Raw genomic sequence first — 19,069 nt, 5'->3', positions numbered from 1 at the left:
AGGCGACGGCAGCGGTCCCTGCGGCAGCAGCGGCAGCAGCAGCAGCAGCAGCAGCAGCAGCAGCAGCAGCGGCGGCGGAAGGAGCCTCCGGGTTGGTTGAACTATGGTTGCGGAACCCACGGAACACGAAGGGCAGACTGTATAATAAACCCTTTAGGATCCTTGCTGTGTAGTTCTTACAGAATGTACAGTCCGTGTGTCTGGCTGCCCACGGTCTTTCACACTTCCAGTGGTATGCACTGAAGTAAAGTCTAATGGCTCTGTTCTCATAGAAATGAATGAAAAGAGGCACCTGGATCCAGGGTTGAAGCTTCCTAACGGCCTCTGGGATTATACTCTGGAGAACCCGCAGACCAAATGTCTGAGTGACTGAGGAAAATGGGTGCTAATGCATCTCATTATCTTCATTCATGTTCCCCGAGGGTAGGGGGAAATTCACAGGCCCCATAGACTTTGATAGGGACGTCATCCTTTTCTCAGCAAGGCTGTGGTTGCAAACCAAAATTGTATAGCCTTGACTGTGGCAAAGAGAAACCACAAGATAAAAAAAAAAAAAAAAAAAGAGGACTTCTGGCCCTGCCACTTTAAGCGTCGAAAATCTGATAGGTCTGCCGATCATGCCAAGCAGATGCAAGAACTCCTCTCTGGGTGGGATGTTAGAGATGTCAATGCTTTAATGGAGGAATATGAGGGAACGCCAGCATTAAAGGAGCTTTCTCTACAAGCCAGTTTGGCTAGGCGGGAAACCCAGACATTGCAGAAAGATATGAATGATCTTTATAAGTGTAAGTATCGTACTGATGTAGATTTCATATTTCAAGAAACTTGTTATCCTGTTCATTGTGCCATTTTGGCAGCAAGGTGTCCATTTTTTAAAATGCTGCTTTCTTCCTCACCTGAGTATGGGGCAGAGATAATAATGGACATCAATACGGCTGGTATTGATATGCCCATGTTTTCTGCTTTGTTATACTACCTTTATACGGGAGAGTTTGGAATGGAGGACTCAGGGTTTCAAAATGTCGATATCCTTGTTCAGCTTAGTGAAGAATTCCCTTGATGTAGATATGCATGGACTCTTTGATTACATGTGTTCTTATGATGTCGTCCTTAGTTTTTCTTCAGACTCTGAACTGGTTGAAGCTTTTGGTGGAAATCAGAACTGTTTAGATGAAGAGCTCAAAGCCCACAAGGCTGTTATTTCTGCATGGTCCCCTTTTTTTCAAAATTTATTACAAAGGAGAATACGAACTGTTGAAGAAATCACAGACAGAACTTTGAGGACTCCCACAAGAATTATATTAGATGAGTCCATTATACCAAAAAAAAAAAAGCAAAAGTGGTATTACACTGTATGTATACCGACATGGTGGACCTCTCTGTTTTGCACTGTAGCCCCTCTGTGGGGAGTCTCAGTGAAGTTCAGGCTCTTGTTGCAGAGAAGTCAAACATGACCAGGGCAGAAGAAGCCATGGAGCTTTACCACATAGCACCATTCTTGGAATTTAACATGCTTGCACAAGGTATGAAGTTCTGGTTTTTAATTTTGATTTCTAGAATTACATATTTATCTTCCAAACTGAAAGCACAACTAGAACAGTCTATGATTTCAGTGTTTGGGATGTTACAGGGTCAGTTTTTTTGAACCTTCAGGTATGACATCTGAGACAGATTGAGCATCAGTATCAATGTGGTTCTTTATTTACTATTAAAATCAAGCATTCAATACTACAAAAAAATACATATATATAAAATGAAAGTGATGAGGGTTTTTTCCTCCTAGAAAAATGCACACGCATACACTCAAGTTTATGTACGCCCTTTCAAGGGGGATACGGGTGTTCTCCTGAAGCCCATCTACAGACACCTCTCCAAATTAAGAACTTCTGGTGCAAAACGCCAGAACCCTGGGGAGCACAAACATTCGAGGGTTAAGCAGCTGAGGCAAAGAAGAGAAGCTAAAGACAGGAACCAAGTGGGAGCAGTCAGGGTAGATCAGAAAGCAGAATTGGCCCTAGCCTGAGGCAAGAGGGCACCCTGGCCTGGGCCTGCCCTTCACAGGGCCCAGCTCTCCTCCTCTTCCAGCTGCACCCCTCCCCTCGGGATGACCAGTCCCAGGGTCAAGGGGATGTATCCATCTGAAACCTGGGCAGGTCCATGTGGTCAAAGCTCTAGGTCCTGGGACCCTGGGATGTTTTACCCAGACAGCCCTGAGCCTGCTTCAGAGACCTGTGTGGGCCTCTCTCTCTGGTTGTCATTCCAAGAAGTGGCCATTCTGTGTGGTTGGAGGGTTGAGTGAGGGAATGGAGCTTGGACAGCAGTATGGGGTATCCCTACAATTGGGAGAGAGGCCAGCAAAGGTCGCACAGAACTCAGTCTTGGTGTTACAGGAAAGGGGTCCCGATCCAGACCCCAACAGATGGTTCTTGGATCTTACACAAGAAATAATTCAGGGTGAGTCCTCAGAGTAAAGTGAAAGCAAGTTTATTAAGAAAACAAAGGAATAGGCAGGGCGCTGTGGCTCACGCCTGTAATCCCAGCAGTTTGGGAGTCCAAGGCGGGTGGATCACGAGTTTAGAAGTTCAAGAACAGCCTTGCCAAGGTGGTGAAACCCCATCTCTACTAAAAATACAAAAATTAGCCAGGCGCGGTGGCGGGTGCCTATAATCCCAGCTACTCGGGAGGCTGAGGCAGGAGAATCGCTTGAACCCAGTAGGCAGAGGTTCCAGTGAGCCAAGATCGCGCCACTGCACTCTAGCCAGGGCAACAGAGCAAGACTCTGTCTCAAAAATGAAAAGAATGGATATTCCATAGACAGAGCAGCCCCGAAGGCTGCTGATTGCTGATTTTTATGGTTATTTATTGATGATATGCTAAATAAGGACTGGATAATTCATGTCTCCCCTTTTTAGACCATATAGGATAACTTCCTGATGTTGCCACGGCATTTGTAAACTGTCCTGGTGCTGGTGGTACTGTAGCAGTGAGGACGACCAGAGGTCACTCTCGTTGCCATCTTGGTTTTGGTGGGTTTTGGCCGGTTTCTTTACTGCAACCTGTTTTATCAGTAAGGCCTTTATGACCTGTATCTTGTGCTGACCTCCCATCTCACCCTGTGACTTAGAATGCTTTCACCATCTGGGAATGCAGCCCACTAGGTCTCAGCCTTATTGTACCCAGCTCCCATTCAAGATGGAGTTGCTCTGGTTCACACACCTTTGACACTGGTAGGAAGAGAAGAAGGGTTTGCAGGGCCGGGGCCAACTTCTCCTTAAGCTGTTATGTTACAGTGTGAAACTCCAAGGAGATTGTTAGTTTTACCTATAAACTTACAAATTTTACACATAGAGGATGTGGGCCTATGTCTGTATTCTTGCCCCGGGGCTTTTCCAATGTAAAGGGGTGGGCCTGTGGGAAAATGATGGTACAGGACACCGGGGAAGGAGAGTTTTAGGAAGGACATGGCAAATGTCACTGCAGCAGGACAGTGGTGCATCCTAGAGCCTGGTCTCTGGGCCAGCATCAGCAGTGTCACCCGGGAACCTGTTAGAACTCACATGCTGGGCCTCATTCCAGAGCCTCGGAAGCACTGACTCTGGGGTGGGACCCTGCACTGCATGCTCTGCCTTTGGAAGGTTTCATCGCTGTATATATAGTGGTAGTTCATACAACTTCAGAGTACACCAGAATCACCAGGAGGGCCTTGGAAACATGGTGCAGAGCAAGACAGTGAAACAGGCAGGAGCGGGGAGAAGGTGAGTTGGCTTCAGGCCTCCTTCCCCCAAATGCCTCTGGCTTATATTGCTAAGCCCCTCTCCTTGTCACCTCTGCCAATATGGGGAAATTCCTCATCCCTGCATCCAATTATCCTGCTTCACAGACCGTGCCTCTTTCCTCTGGAACCCATCTACTCATCTACATCCTTGCTATGGCAAAACCCCATTTCTACTAAAAATACAAAAATTAGCCAGGCATGGTGGCAGGTGCCTGTAGTCCCAGCTACTCAGGAGGCTGAGGCAGGAGAACTGCTTGCCTCAGAGGTGGAGGTTGCAGTGAGCTGAGATTGTACCATGCTTGCTATGGGTGGATGGGTTCCAGAGGTAAGGGCCTAAGCCTCTTTAGGCTCTTGTCATCTCTCTCCTTTTTACTTCTAACTGGTCTGTTTCCAATCTCACCCACCTTCAATCCACTTCTCTTATTGCCTCCACTAACAACAAAATCTTGGCCTGGCCCTTCTCTGTTTAAAATCTGTTAATAGGCCCGGCGTGGTGGCTCATGCCTGTAATCCCAGCACTTTGGGTGGCAAAGGCAAGTGGATCACTTGAGCCCAGGAGTTCAAGACCGGCCTGGGCAACATGGAGAAACCCCATCTGTACAAAAATTACAAAAATTAGTCAGGTGTGGTGGCAAGCGTCTACAGTCCCAGCTACTCTGGAGACTGAGGTGGGAGGATGGCTTGCGGCTGGGAGGTAGAGGCTGCAGTGAGCTGAGATCACACTGTTACACTCCAGCCTGGGTGACAGAGTGAGACCCTGTCTCAATAAAATAAAATAAATCTGCTAATAACCTCAGGTCCTATTAATTCCAAACTTCTCACCGTTGAAGATCTTTCTTTACAGACCTGATTCCTGCCTGCTTTTCCACTAACCTCAACTCTTGTCTTTCCCCACTGAATGAGTCTTTCTTCCAGCCATACTGAACTATTCCTCTTCCTCAAACATTCTAGGCTCTAGCATGCATCAGAGCCTTTGTACTTGCCAATCTATCTGCCCGGAATGCTTTCAACCACGGGGCCAACTCCCAATGACCTGTCGACTCCTCCTCTCCCAGCTAAGCTCCATTGCGGCTTCCCCTCCTTTGCAAAGCTCTCCTGGATCCTCTGGGCGAAGCATTTTCTACTTCCTAGAGTTCTAAAGCTTGCACATAAGTAGCTTGCACACAGACTTTTCCACAATGCACCCTAATTCTTCACGACTTCTGCTTCTTCCTTCTATAACATGGGCACCTGCAGAAAAGTGAACCATGTCTTGCTCCTCTTCCTCTCTCTCTTCCTCTGTCTTCTGTCTTGCCAACAGTGCCTGGCACACAATAGGTGCCAATAGAAAGAAAGAACTGAAAAGCATATTTGCTCCTGGACAAGTCACTAAGCATCTGGGAGCGGTTTTTCCACTGAGCTGATGACAGCAATACCTGGATTTGAGGGTTTTGGGGAAGATCAAATGAGAATTTCCAGTACATTTTCACACAGCTGGAAATGTATCTCCTTATGTTGAAGTCTCTCTATGTTGCCCAGGCTGGTCTTGAACTCCTGGGTTCAAGCAATCCTCCTGCCTCAGCCTCCCAAAGTACTGGGATTACAGGTGTGAGCTACTGGCACCTGGTCCAAGACTGCACTTTTTTTTTTTGAGGCAGAGTCTCACTCTGTCACCCAGGCTGCAGTGCAGCGGCACCATCTTGGCTCACTGCAACCTCTGCCTCCTGGGTTCAAGCCATTCTCCTGCCTCAGCCTCCCAAGTAGCTGGGATTACAGGTGTGCACCACCATGTCCAGCTAACTTTTGTATTTTTTAGTAGATACGCGGTTTCACTATGTTGGACAGGCTGGTCTCGACTTCCAGGGCTCAAATGATCTGCCTGGCTCGGCCTCCCAAAGTTCTGGGATTATAGGCGTGAGCCACCGCGCCCGGCCAAGACTGCACATTTTTAACTGCCACGTACAGTAGGGATGTGCAACCTTGGGTAAGCTACTTAACCTCCCAAAGCCTCCACTTATTCATCTGCCTAATGGGGACAGTAATAGTTATTTCATAGGCCATCATGAGGATTAGATGAGAAAAATTTGGATATATGTAATAGGGTGCCTGGTACCTGTAAGCATTAAATGTGTGTTAATGTATGTTCTCATTGCTCCATCAGGCACTGTTTCGGGAGATTAAGCTAACAAAGGCAGGAACTGAAAACACAACAGACTGGAGACAGAGAAAGGAAGGGACAAATGGAAAATGTATCGGGGGAAAACCTATCTGCTTTGGTAACTGACCAAAGGGAAGTTACCTTGGGTAGGAAAAGGAGAGGACAGTGGCCAGGTTGGCAATGCCCAGGAGACTGGCAGAACCATGGAAATAGATGAGGAGTCTGGACAAAGACCTGTATCTCTGCTTAGAGATAAGTAGCCTTCTTGAGAAAGAAGAAAACCCAACCTCTTTAATTTTCATAACAGAATATTGTCTTTGTTGCCCAAATATATGTCTATTGCTCTGCAGCCAACCTGGAGGTTACTTCCATCTAGTTACCTTGACTGATGTTTTGCAAAGGGAAGCCAATAAAGAGTCTGGCCACCCTCAGAGGCAAGAGATGGTACATGTTTTCTACTCAGATCTTTAAAAGGCCAGACTCTCAGTTAATCTGTTCTGGATCAGAAAAAGACCTGGAGGCCGGGCGCGGTGGCTCAAGCCTGTAATCCCAGCACTTTGGGAGGCCGAGACGGGCGGGTCACAAGGTCAGGAGATTGAGACCATCCTGGCTAACACAGTGAAACCCCGTCTCTACTAAAAAATACAAAAAACTAGCCAGGCGAGGTGGCGGGCGCCTGTAGTCCCAGCTACTTGGGAGGCTGAGGCAGGAGAATGGCGTAAACCCGGGAGGCGGAGCTTGCAGTGAGCTGAGATCCGGCCACTGCACTCCAGCCTGGGCGACAGAGCCAGACTCTGTATCAAAAAAAAAAAAAAAAAAAGAAAAAGACCTGGAAAGGGAAGGGGATTGTCTACAGAATATAAATTGCCCCACAAGAGACAGCTTTGCAGGGCCACTTCAAAATATGTCAAAGAAATATAGTTTTGGGTAAAATACTTAAGTTTCTGTCTAGGCCTGCTGTCATGTGATGCCATACTAGATTCAGGTTGGAATCTCGTATCTTATTGCCATAAAGAGTCTGTTTCATCGGTCGTAAGAGCTCTGCTTCCCATCATGGCCTCAACGAGTTTTTCAGGTTTACTTTGGAATCTAGTTGGCCAAGAGGAGGCTCCATTCAGCTAGTTGGGGGTCTTAGTATTTTATTTTTGGTTTATGACTTAAAAGCTGCAACTAGGCCAGGTGCAGTGGCTCACACCTGTAAACCCAGCACTTTGGGAGGCCGAGGCAGGTGGATCACCTGAGGTCAAGAGTTCGAGACCAGCCTGACCAACATGGTGAAACCCTGTCTCTACCAAAAATACAAAAATTAGCTGGGCGTGGCCGGGCGCGGCGGCTCACACCTGTAATCCCAGCACTTTGGGAGGCCGAAGTGGGCGGATCACAAGGTCAGGAGATTGAGACCATCCTGGCTAACATGGTGAAACTCCGTCTCTACTAAAAATACAAAACAAAACAAAACAAAACAAAACAAAACAAAAACCGGGCATGGTGGTGCATGCCTATAATCCCAGCTACTCAGGAGGCTGAGGCAAGAGAATCGCTTGAACCCGGAAGGCGGAGGTTGCAGTGAGCCGAGATCACACTACTGCACTCCAGCCTGGGAGACAGAGAGAGACTCTGTCTCAAAAAATAATAATAAAACAAAATAAAAATTAGCTGGGTGTTGTGGCAGATGCCTGTAATCCCAGCTACTGGGGAGGCTGAGGCAGGAGAGTTGCTTGAACTTGGGAGGCGGAGGTTGCAGTGAGCCAAGATCATGCCATTGAACTCCAGCCTGGGCAACAGAGAAAGACTCTGTCTCAACAAAAAATAAAATAAAAATAAAAATAAATAAATAAAAGCTGCAACTAGGTGTCATATCCATTTTCCCCCACTGAATTAATGATGGCATAATACATTTAATATTTCCTTTAAAATAATCCAAGTTGGCCCTTTCCTTATGGGTCACAAGGAAGTGTTAACCAATCTTTACAACAACCTTGATTTTCTGATGCAAACATAAATTTTAGGTGTGCTCATATTAAATAATCTTACAGTTCAAAGTTTTTTTCATTTAAAAAAATAATAGACTTAATTTTTTTTAGAGCAGCTTCAGGATTACAGAGAGATCAGCAGGAAGGAACAGTGTCCAAATAGCCCCTTCCACACACACACAGTTTCCCTTCTTACTAACATCTTGCATTAGTGTGGGACATTTGTTACAACTGATAAATCAATATTGATACATTATTATTAATAACAGTCCACAGTTCATTAGGGTTCACTCTATGCTGTACAGTTCTATGGGTTTTGACAATGGCATCCACCATTACAGTCTCCTACTGTGTAGTTTCACTGCCCTGAAGGTCTCCTGTACTCTAACTCTTCATGCCTCCCTCCCCATAATTCTTGGCAACCACTACCATCTCCATAGTTTTGCTTTTTGCATTGTCAGATAGTTGGAATCATACAGAAATCATACTTTTTCAGAATGGCTTCTTTCACTTAGCAATCTGCATTTTAAAAAGTGCAAGGAATTCCACCCCAAAATACGACTCCTTGGAATAATGAGCATTTTGAATTAAAAGCCCTTACAGATCGACAGGACTTGGAAGAGACTTTTCTCCTAGCCACACGAAGACCTGACAGATCCACCAAGAAGAACAATGGTTTTTTTCTCCCATGTTATTTCATTGTCTATTGCAGGAATGATAATCAAGAATGTAACCAGACTTGGCCCAACCTTTTTACAAAATGTCTCTCAGGCTCATTCATTTTCCAGAGAGAAACATTTACAAGTCAGTCTCTGTCCCCCACTAAGTATCCATTCATCCTCCCTAGTAATCAATTACTACCCAACAGAATTACCCATATTCCCCATCCCCACCTCCCTTCTGGCATGAGGTTATGTAAGTATTTGGGCCCCACTGGGATACTGGGTAATCACTCTGTGATTCTCTCCACATGCATGGCTAAATAAATTTGTATGCTTTTCTTATTTATTTATTTATTATTTATTTTATTCTATTTTTGTGAGATGGAGTTTCGCTCTTATTGCCCAGGTTGGAGTACAATGGTGCAATTTTGGCTCACCGCAGCCTCCACCTCCCCGATTCAAGCAATTCTCCTGCCTCAGCCTCCCAAGTAGTTGGGATTACAGGCATGCGCCACCATGCCCGGCTAATTTTGAATTTTTAGTAGAGACAGGGTTTCTCCATGTTGGTCAGGCTGGTCTCAAACTCCCGACCTCAGGTGATCTGACCACCTTGGCCTCCCAAAGTGCTGGGATTACAGGTGTGAACCACTGCACCCGGCTTACCTTTTATTAATTTGCCTTTCATTTAATCAGTTTTGTAGTTTTCCTCATACAGATCTTAAATGAATACTCTGGAATACCAAAGTATTCCATTTTTGGGTACTAATGCAAGTAGTACTATGTTTTATATCTCCGGGGCAATGATTCATTGTTGGTATACTGGTATTGATAATTTGTATCTTGTCTCTTTTTCTTAGTTAACCTGGCTAGAAGTTCATCAATTTTATTGATTATTTCAAACCACCAACCTCTGTTTTCTCTGTTGATTTCCTGGTTTGTTTCATTAATTTATGCTCTAATTTTTATTATTTTTTTCTTCTGCTTATTTTGTACTTTGCTCTTCTTTCCTAGTTTCCTAGGCAGCAGCTTCTATTAGTGATTTTAGTCTTTCTTCTTTTCTACATATATATTCAGTGCTACAACTTTCCCTCAAAACACTGTTTTCTCTGAATTCCACAAATTTTAATAGGTTATATTTCATTTAGCTTAAAATATTGCTTGAGACTTCTTCCTTAAACCACGTATTGCTTGTAGGTGTATTTTTTTTTTTTTTTTTTTTTGAGACGGAGTCTCACTCTGTTGCCCAGGCTGGAGTGCAGTGGTGCAATCTTGGCTCATTGCAACTTCTGCCTCCCAGGTTTGAGCAATTCTCCTGCCTCAGTCTCCCAAGTAGCTGGGACTATAGGAGCACACCGCCACACGCTGTTAATTTTTTTGTATTTTAGTAGAGGTGGGGTTTTACTGTGTTGTCCAGGCTGGTCTCAAACTCCTGAATTCAGGCAATCTGCCTGCTCGGCCTCCCAAAGTGCTAAGGATTACAGGCATGAGCCACCATGCCCGGCCTGTAGGTGTATTGTTTAATCTCCATGTATTTTTGGAGTTTCCAGCTCTCTTTCTGTTACTGATTTCTCATTTAATTACATTTTGATGTGACAGCATACTTTGATTTCCATTGTTTTAAATTTGTTAAGCTGCATTTTATGGCCCAGAATGTGGCCTATCTTGGTGAATATTCTGTATGAGCATGAGAAGAATGTAAACTCTGCCATATGCAGAGTATGAAGTATTCTATAGGTGTCAATTAGATCTAGTAGACTGATGGTGTTTAATATAGTTTGGATACCTGTCCCCTCTAAATTTCATGTTGAAGTTTGATCCCTAGTTTGCAGGTGGGGCCCAGTGGGAGTGTCTGAGTTATGGGGGTGGATCCCTCATTAATGGCTTGGTGCCATCCTCATGGTAATGAGTTCTGTAGTTTCTGGGAAAACCGATTGTTAAAAAGAGCCTGGCACCTACCTCCCTTCTCTCTCTTCCTTCCTCTTGCTATGCAATGCCTGCTTCCCTTTGCCCTCTGCCATGAGTGGAAGCAGCCTGAGGTCCTCATAGAAGCAGATGCTAGCCGGGTGCAGTGGCTCACGTCTGTAATCCCAGCACTTTAGGAGGCTGAGGTAGGTGGATCACCTAAGATCAGGAGTTTGGGACCACCCATGGCAAAACCCCATCTCTACTAAAAACATAAAAATTAGCCAGGCGTGGTGGCATGCGCCTGTAGTCCCAGCTACTTGGTAGGCTGAGGCAGGAGAATTGCTTGAACCCAGGAGGTGGAGGTTTCAGTGAGCCGAGATCACACCACTGCACTCCAGCCTTGGCGACAGAGCAAGACTCCTTGTCAAAAAAAAAAAAAAAAAAAAAGAAGCAGATGCTAATGCCATGCTTCTACAGTCTGCAGAAATGTGAGCCAAATAAACCTCTTTTCTTTATAAATGACCCAACCCCACACATTCCTTTATAGAAACACAAACTATGACAGTGTTGTTCAGTTCAACTCTGTCCTTACTAGTTTTCCATCTCCTGTATCTGTGAATTACAGAGGGGTTTTAAAGCTTCTGACTGTCAGTCTTCTCAAACTGCCATAACAAAATACCATAGTCTGGGTGGTTCAAACAGCAGGAATTTATTTTTCACATCTCTGGAGACTAGATGTCAGAGGTCAGGGTGTGGGCAGGGTCAGAGTCTGGTGCGGGCTCCTCCCTTGGGTTGCAGATAGTTGTTTCTTGCTGTGTCCTCACATGGCTTTTCCTTGGTGCATGCATGCAGAGAGGGAGGAAGGGAGGGCTCTCTGGTGTGTCTTCCTGTAAAGGCACTAATTCCATCATCAAGGCCCCACCCTCATGACCTTATCTAAACAGAATTAACTCTTAAATGTCTCATCTCCAAATATCATCACACTGGGGGTTAGGGCTTCAACATATTAATTCTGGGGGACACATTTCAGTCCACAATACCAAATATACTAGTGAATTCATCTATTTTTCCTTACAGTTCTATCAGTTTTTGCCTCATGTGTCTTGACATTCCATTGTTAGGTGCAAACACATTCAGGATCGTTGTGTCTTCTTGGAGAATTGACCTCTTTATCATTATGTGATGTCCCTCTTTATCCTTGGTAATTTTCTTTGCTCTGAGGCTTGTCTGAAATTAATGTATCTACTCCAGGTTTGTTTTGATTAGTGTTAGTATAATGTATTTTTCCCCATCTTTTTAATCTATATATGTCTTTATATTAAAAGTGAGTTTCTTGTCAATGACTTACAATTGGGTCTTGTTTTTTTTTTTTTTTTTTTTGAGATGGAGTCCCACTCTGTTGCCCAGGCTGGAGTACAGTGGCATGGTCTTAGCTCACCACAACCTCCGCCTCCCAAGTTCAAGTGATTCTCCTGCCTCAGCCTCCCCAATAGCTGAGACTACAGGTGTGCACCACCATGCCTGGTTAATTTTTGTATTTTTAGTAGAGACAGGGTTTCACTATGTTGGCCAGGCTGGTCTTGAACTCCAGACCTCGTGATCCACCTGCCTCGGCCTCCCAAAGTGTTGGGATTACAGGCGTGAGCCCCTGTGCCTGGCCTAGTCTTTTTTTTTTTTTTTTTTTTTTTTTTAAATCCACTCTAACAGTCTCTTTTAAAATTGGTATCTTTAGACTACTAATGTTTAAAGTTACTATTGATATAACTGGAATAATGTCTACCATATTTATTTTCTATTTGTTGCCTTTAATCTTTTTTTGTCTTCCACCGTATTTCTGCCTTTTATGGTTTCAACTGACCATTTTATGTAATTTTCTCTCCTCTCTTAGCATATAAATTATACTAATATATATCAGTTTCCTTCGCTCTGAAGAACTTCTTTTAACATTTCTTGGAAGGGAAGAACTAATGGCACCAAATCCTCTTAATTACTGTTTGAAAAAGTCTATTTCTCCATCACCTTTGAAGGATAATGTCCATATATAGAGGATTCTAAATTGGTGGTTGCTCTCGCTCAACATTTATTTCATTTTATTCTCTTCTTGCTTACATGGTTTCTGGACAGAGGTCTGATGGTTCTTATTCTCGCTCCTCTCCACAGGTAAGGCTTTTTCCCCTCTCTGGCTTCTTTCAAGATTTTCTCTGTCTTTGCTTTTCTATAGTTTGAATATGATATGACTAGGTATAGATTTTGTTTTGTATTTATCATGCTTGGTATTCTCTGAGCTTCCTGGATCTGTGGATTGGTGTCTGTCATTAATTTTCAAAAATTCTCAGCCATTATTACTTCAAAGACTTCATTTTCTTCTCCTTCTGGTATTTCCATTATATGCATAACTTTTATAATTAACCCACGGTTCCTGAATATTCTGCTCTTTTCATTCATTCTTCTCTGTGCATTTCAGTTTTAGAAGTTTCAATTGACATTTCTTCAAGCTCACTGATTCTTTCCTTGGCCACGTCCAGTCTCTTGATGAGCGCATCAGAAGCACTCTTCATTTCCATCAATGTTTTGATTTCTAGTATTTCTTTTTTATCCTTTCTTAAAATTTCCATCTCTGCCTTACATTACCCATCTTTCCTTGCATTTTAAACACTTTACCCATTAGAACCCTTAGAGTATAAATCATAGTTATTTTAAATGCCCAGTCTCATGGCTGTCATAACTGAGTCTGGTTCTGATGTTTGATCTGTCTTTTCAAGTGGTGTGGGGTGTTTTTTCGTCTTTATGATGCCTTACAATATTTGTTGAAAGCCTGGCAAGATACACTGGTTAAAAGGAATGTAAGCAAATAGGCCTTTAGTGTGAGGTTTTACATTTATCTGACCAGGAGTTAGGATGTGTTTACTATTTGCTTTTTCCACAAGTATCAGAGGCTAAAATTTCCTCTGAAGTTACTGTTTTTGTCTCCCTTGTTGCTTTGGGTTTCCATACAGATATCTTCTTAATAAGGTCTGAGACACACAGTTTTTTCATTTGTAACCCTCTGTTATTATACAGGAGCCCTACTGATGTGGTGGTAATGTAGAGGGGAGGGGGAAACATTCTACAATCCTATGATAAGAAGGTCTCAGTCTTTCAGTGAGCCTGTGCCTCTAGGCTGTGATCTTCAACAGTACATCTTAGGTTTCTCCCCACTCCCTCTTAGGTGAGAGGAGGAAGCCTATGCAGGGCTGGGTTGGATATTTCCCTTCCTCCAGGTCAACAGGGTTTGATAAAACAATTTCTCACAACACTAGGCCTTTTTAAGAGGAACAGAATGCTCTGCCATATTTCCAAATGGCTACTCCCACCCGAGATGCATGAAGGAATTTTTCTCGTCTTCACTTGAGAATCTGGCAAGACTCCTGGAGGTAAAAATCACAAAAGTGTAAGAGTTCTAAGACTTGGCCCTCCAGGAGTTTCTAACTCTCAAGCTTGTCCACATGGAACTTCCAGCCATTCACCAATTAAGCTAGCTTAAGTTTTTCTACCATGGCACTGGCTCCAGTGGGGGTTTCTGTTCTGAGCTTCGGATCTGGTAATCCTGCAACTCTCTGTATTATCCTGTCTTTCCAGTTTTGGAGATAGTAGTTTGCCCTGCAAGCTCAATTCACTGACAAGACTTAAAAAGAGTTGTTGATATGCAATTTGTTCAGCCTTTTTCTTGCTGTGAGAACAGGAATGATGACTTCTCAGCTCCTCACTCAGACTGAGTCAAAGTTATTTTCAAATATAAAAGTTTAAGATAATATTTTAAAATAATTGTATTAAATTTTTTTTTGCTTCTCTCTTTTTTTTTTTTTTTTGAGACAGAGTTTCACTCTGTCACCCAGGCTGGAATGCAGTGATACAATCTTGGCTCTCAGCTCACTGAAACCTCTATCTCCTGGGTTCAAGTGGTCCTCCCACCTCAGCCTCCCACGTAGCTGGGATTACAAGTGTGCACCAGCATACCTGGCTAATTTTTGTATTTTTAGTAGAAATAGGGTTTCACCATGTTGGCCAGGCTCAACTCAAACACCTGACTTCAAGTGATCCACCTGCCTCCACCTCCCAAAGTGCTGGGATTACAGGCATAAGCCGCTGTGCCTGGCTGTAACTCAGTTAAATTTTCATTGGCTCATTCATATTTCCTAGTTCCCGATCTTTCTATTGCTCCCATTTAATAAGACTTCAAGAATACAGCATGGACGGGGGTAGGGAAGGAAGATGGTGGCACCCAACAGCCAGTGAGGACAGAGGGACATGGGGATCTGACGAGTGGCCAGTCTCCTGTGTTACGGCTATATCCCTTCACATGCTCTCCTCACACCTCCTGACAAGTTAGGTAGGAGGATGTGTCTGGTATCTTGAAAGAACAGCCATGCAGGAATCCCCTCACAAATTCAGGCATGTTTTTAGGAATGCCAGTAAGAAGCGGATTACATTTCAGCACTTTAGCTTCCTCAAATGCAGATATGTCACATAGCTGAACAGAAGCCTCAACCAGCAAGTAGAACCAAAGCCAGAACCAGTGGCATCTCCTTGCCTTGCAAAAACATCTTCGGGTCAGGCAAAACCAGAAATATATTAGATAAAGACTTCTTCCAGCTCCTAACCTGTCTTCCTCCAGCTCCTATCTTCATCCAGAAGCCAAATGAAAAGGAATTGACAGAACTACAGTGTGCCTCAGTAATTACAGTTTCTTTTTCTTTTTTTTTTTTTTTTTGAGACAGTTTTGCTCTGTCACCCAAGCTGGAGTGCAGTGGCACGATCTCAGCTCATTGCACCTCCATCTCCTAAGTTCAAGCGATTCACCTGCCTCAGCCAGTCTCCCAAATAGCTGGGATTACAGGTGCATGCCACCACGCTTGGCTAATTTTCGCATTTTTAGTCAAGACGGGGTTTCACCATGTTGGCCAGGCTGGTCTCGAACCCCTGACTTCAAGTGATCCACCCACCTCAGCCTCCCAAAGTGCTGGGATTACAGGTGTGAGCCACCGCACCTGGCCTACAGTTTCAGTAGATGCAGGAAGAGAGATAAAAGAGGAAAAGTAGTGGAAAGAGATGAAGGTGCATGTGGATGATCTGCAAGGAATTCTGGCTTGACTACCCAAAATCAAACACAGGTTTTTCTGATATAGTTAGATAGTTGAAATCTTACTTTTAGTTAAACAAAAAGCTAATTTTATTGACTGTCCTGAAAGGAAAAATTTGGAACTGCAGTTCCTTTCTGTAATTTTCCTCTCTTTAACTGGGATTTGAAATAGAAGTTTCTGAAATCTATTTATACAGAATTGCAAATAATACTTCATTATAAGTATCAGACTAAAAGTCATCTCCTTTTCATTTCCAGTTAAAGTTGAACATTTATCCTGCTAAAAAAAAAAAAGAAAAGAAAAGAAAGAGAGAGGAAGGAAGGAAGGAGGGAAGGAAGGAAGGAGGGAGGGAGGGAGGAAAGGAAGGAAGGGAGGGAGGGAGGGAGGGAGGGAGGAGGAAGGAAGGAAGGAAGGAAGGAAGGAAGGAAGGAAGGAAGGAAGGAAGGAAGGAGGGAGGGAGGGAGGGAGGGAGGGAGGGAAGGAAGGAAGGATATATAATCGGCAGCATTTACAAAAGGGAGATGGCAGAACAGGAAGCCCCAGGCCCTCCTTCCCTGCCGCGAAGACACTGGTTCAACAATACATGGATGAATTCCCTTTGTGAGAAATCAAGAAAATAGTTAACAGGCTCCTCCACTCCAGATGAGCATGAAACCAGTCATGTAAGAGAACTCGTGACACTCCCTTGCCATAGTACCTCCTGTGGCTCAGTGTGAAATCAGGAGAAAGCTCCCAGCTCCTGAGCTCTTCCTGGGGAGGCAAAGAGAAGACTAACACCTATGCCCAATGTGCAGACTTTTCAGGGGGCTGTCTGAGGGATTCGTTTCTATCTTGCCTGAATTTAGGAACTGACTAAAAAAGGCACCAGTCTAGGGACCACTCAGAACAAAGGAGGAGACTGGGACTGGCATGTACTCTGTCACCATCCCCATTGCCCCAGCTCAGCGTGAAACAAGTGGGAGAAAACACCTGGCTCTTGGCTTTCCCTGGGGAGGGAGAGTTGGAGCCTGAATCCAATTTCCAGTTTTTCAGAGGGTTTCCCAGGGGATTGTTTCTCTTGTCCTGAGCACGGAAAGGCTTGATAAACCATAGATGCCTGGGGACTACTGAGAATAAGAGCGAGGCAGCTTGCTGCTGCTGTAGAGGATCTGCAGTCCAACAGAGGCCGATACATTTTGGCAGCCTCTCCTATATAGCGGAAAAGAGAAAAGCAAAGTGTGTCCAACATTCTGCCCTTTTGGGAGGCTGTCTGAGGGACCCGTTTCTATTTTGTCTTGGAGTGCTGACAGAACACAGCATACTGTAGATGCCTGGGGTGGAGGTGGGGGGCACTGGGAAAGAGAGCTGGGTGACCTGACCTACTACTGCTCCAGGACTCATGGTGCAGCATACAGAGGTTGATACAGCTCAGCCAGCCTGTATCAAGAGGCTCAGCCAGCCTCTCCCTTGTGGAGGGAACGAAACTAGTGGAGCGTGTGTCAAATGTTCTGGCTTTTAAGGGGCTTATCGGGGAACTGGTTCTATCTTGCCCAACTTAGAGTTTTGACAGAACCTGGAATGCTCTAGAGAGAGACCTGGAGGCTGCTGAGAATAAGATAAGGAGTGCTGGATGGCTTGTGGCAGCTCCAGGGAATACGCAGTGCTGCAGGCAGACACCAGAAGGAACAAGAGGCTACAGATTCTGAAAAGAGACTAGCAAATCTAATCGAACATTTGCATGCACAGGTCTGGAGGGATGGATCTATGGAAGAGGTCTGGGAGATCCCAGAATCTCTAGCCAAGATGATTAGTAAAGATCTTTCCCTGTATGAAGCCAGTCCCTAAAGACTGGAAGACAGAGTTGTTTTTCAAATACATGGATCCCAACAAAATCACAAGACACATGAAGAAACATGTGAAAATATGGCCCAAAGAGGCAAATGAAATCTCTAGAGACTGACCCCAAGAACTAGCGGTCTATGAATAACCTGAAAAAAAATTCAAAAGATGTTCAGTGAGCTCAGGAAAATGATGTATGAACAAAATGAGAATATCGATAAAGAGAGAGTATAAGAAAGAACCAAACAGAAATGTTGGCAGTGAAGAATAAATTCAGAAATTTATTAGAGGGGTTCAACAGCAGATTTGACAAAGCAGAAGAAAGAGTAAACTCAGAGACAGGTTATTTGAAATGATCCAGTCAGTGGATCAAAAAGTAAAAATAATTTAAAACTGATAAAAGTCTAAGGAACTCCTGGGACACCATTCAGTGGACCAATATAAACACTATGGGAATTTAAGAAGAAATAGAAAAAGGGACAGAAAGCTTCTTTAAAAAAATAGTGGCTCAAAATTTCCCAAATCTGGGGAAGAACACAGACATCCAGATTCGAGAATTCCGAAGGTCTCCGACTAGAATGAACCCAAAGACATCCACACTGAGTCATTTCAAAATCAAAAAGCAACTTGTCACGAACAAGGGATCCTTCATAAAACAGTGGATTTCATAGCAGAAACCTTACCAGATGGCCAGAAGGGAGTGAAATAATATATTCACAGTGCAGAAGGAGACAAACTGCCAAGTAAGACATACTATGTCCAGTCAAACTGTCCTTCAAAAATGAAAGAGAAATAAAAACTTTCCTAGGCAAATAAAGCTCAGGGAGTTCATCACCGCTTGATTTATCTTCAAGGGGAGAAAGGGATTCCTCTCACACCAATAATCCTAGCACTTTGGGAGGCTGAGGCGGGAGGACTGCTTGAGCCTAGAAATTTGAGACCAGCTTGAGAAGCATTGTGAGACCCCATTTCTACAAAAAAAAATTCTCTTAAAAAATAGCCTGTGGTGCCCGCTACTCAGGAGGCTGACGGTTTATAAGAAATCTATTATTGTAGCAGCAAATAGCCTGGCCACTGGGCTAGGGTCACCCATGTTGCCTCTCTGTGATGTGGATTGGGTTAATGAAGAGGCTTGGTTTCAAATACCTTATACCACCCTTGAGCAGAGTCCCCATGGCTCTTCTACCTTATGTTTCCCAGGATAACACAAGAGTGTCGGCAAATGGAACGGTGCTCAGCAGGTGGAGGCACAGGACCAGGGGCCTGGGGGGTAGCAAGGGGAAAACGAGTGGTAAAGGCCTGGTTTCCCAGGTGCTTTTGCCTGAAACCTTCATCCAGGAAGTTATGCTTTGAATGAGGGAGCTATGTTAAATGAAATAAGTCAGTTACAGAAGGAAAAATACTATGTAATTCCACTTATAGGAGGTATGTAAAGTAGTGAAACTCATAGAAGCAGAAAGGAGAGTGGTGGTTGCCAGGGACTGGGGAGGGGAGAATGGGGGCTGCAGTTCAATGGGTGGAGAGTTTCATTCATGCAGGATGAAAAAGTTCTAGAGATCTGCTGAACAACAATGTGCACACAGTTAACAATACCATCCAGGATAGTCATAAACTTGCTAAGAGTGTAATCTTCAACTATGTATTTTTACCACACACAGACACAAAATTCCGAGGAGGTA

General features: G+C 44.1%; 1 pseudogene; it reads left to right on the top strand.

The window, feature by feature from the left end:
* Positions 1 to 378: 378 nt before the first annotated feature.
* LOC104664478 lies at positions 379 to 5,935 on the top strand (annotated as a pseudogene).
* The last annotated feature ends 13,134 nt before the right edge of the window (positions 5,936 to 19,069 follow it).

Source organism: Rhinopithecus roxellana, chromosome 11, assembly GCF_007565055.1.
Source record: "Rhinopithecus roxellana isolate Shanxi Qingling chromosome 11, ASM756505v1, whole genome shotgun sequence".
Taxonomy (NCBI): domain Eukaryota; kingdom Metazoa; phylum Chordata; class Mammalia; order Primates; family Cercopithecidae; genus Rhinopithecus; species Rhinopithecus roxellana.
Note: the sequence above shows the minus strand (reverse complement) of the source record. Positions and strands in the feature narration are given on the sequence as shown.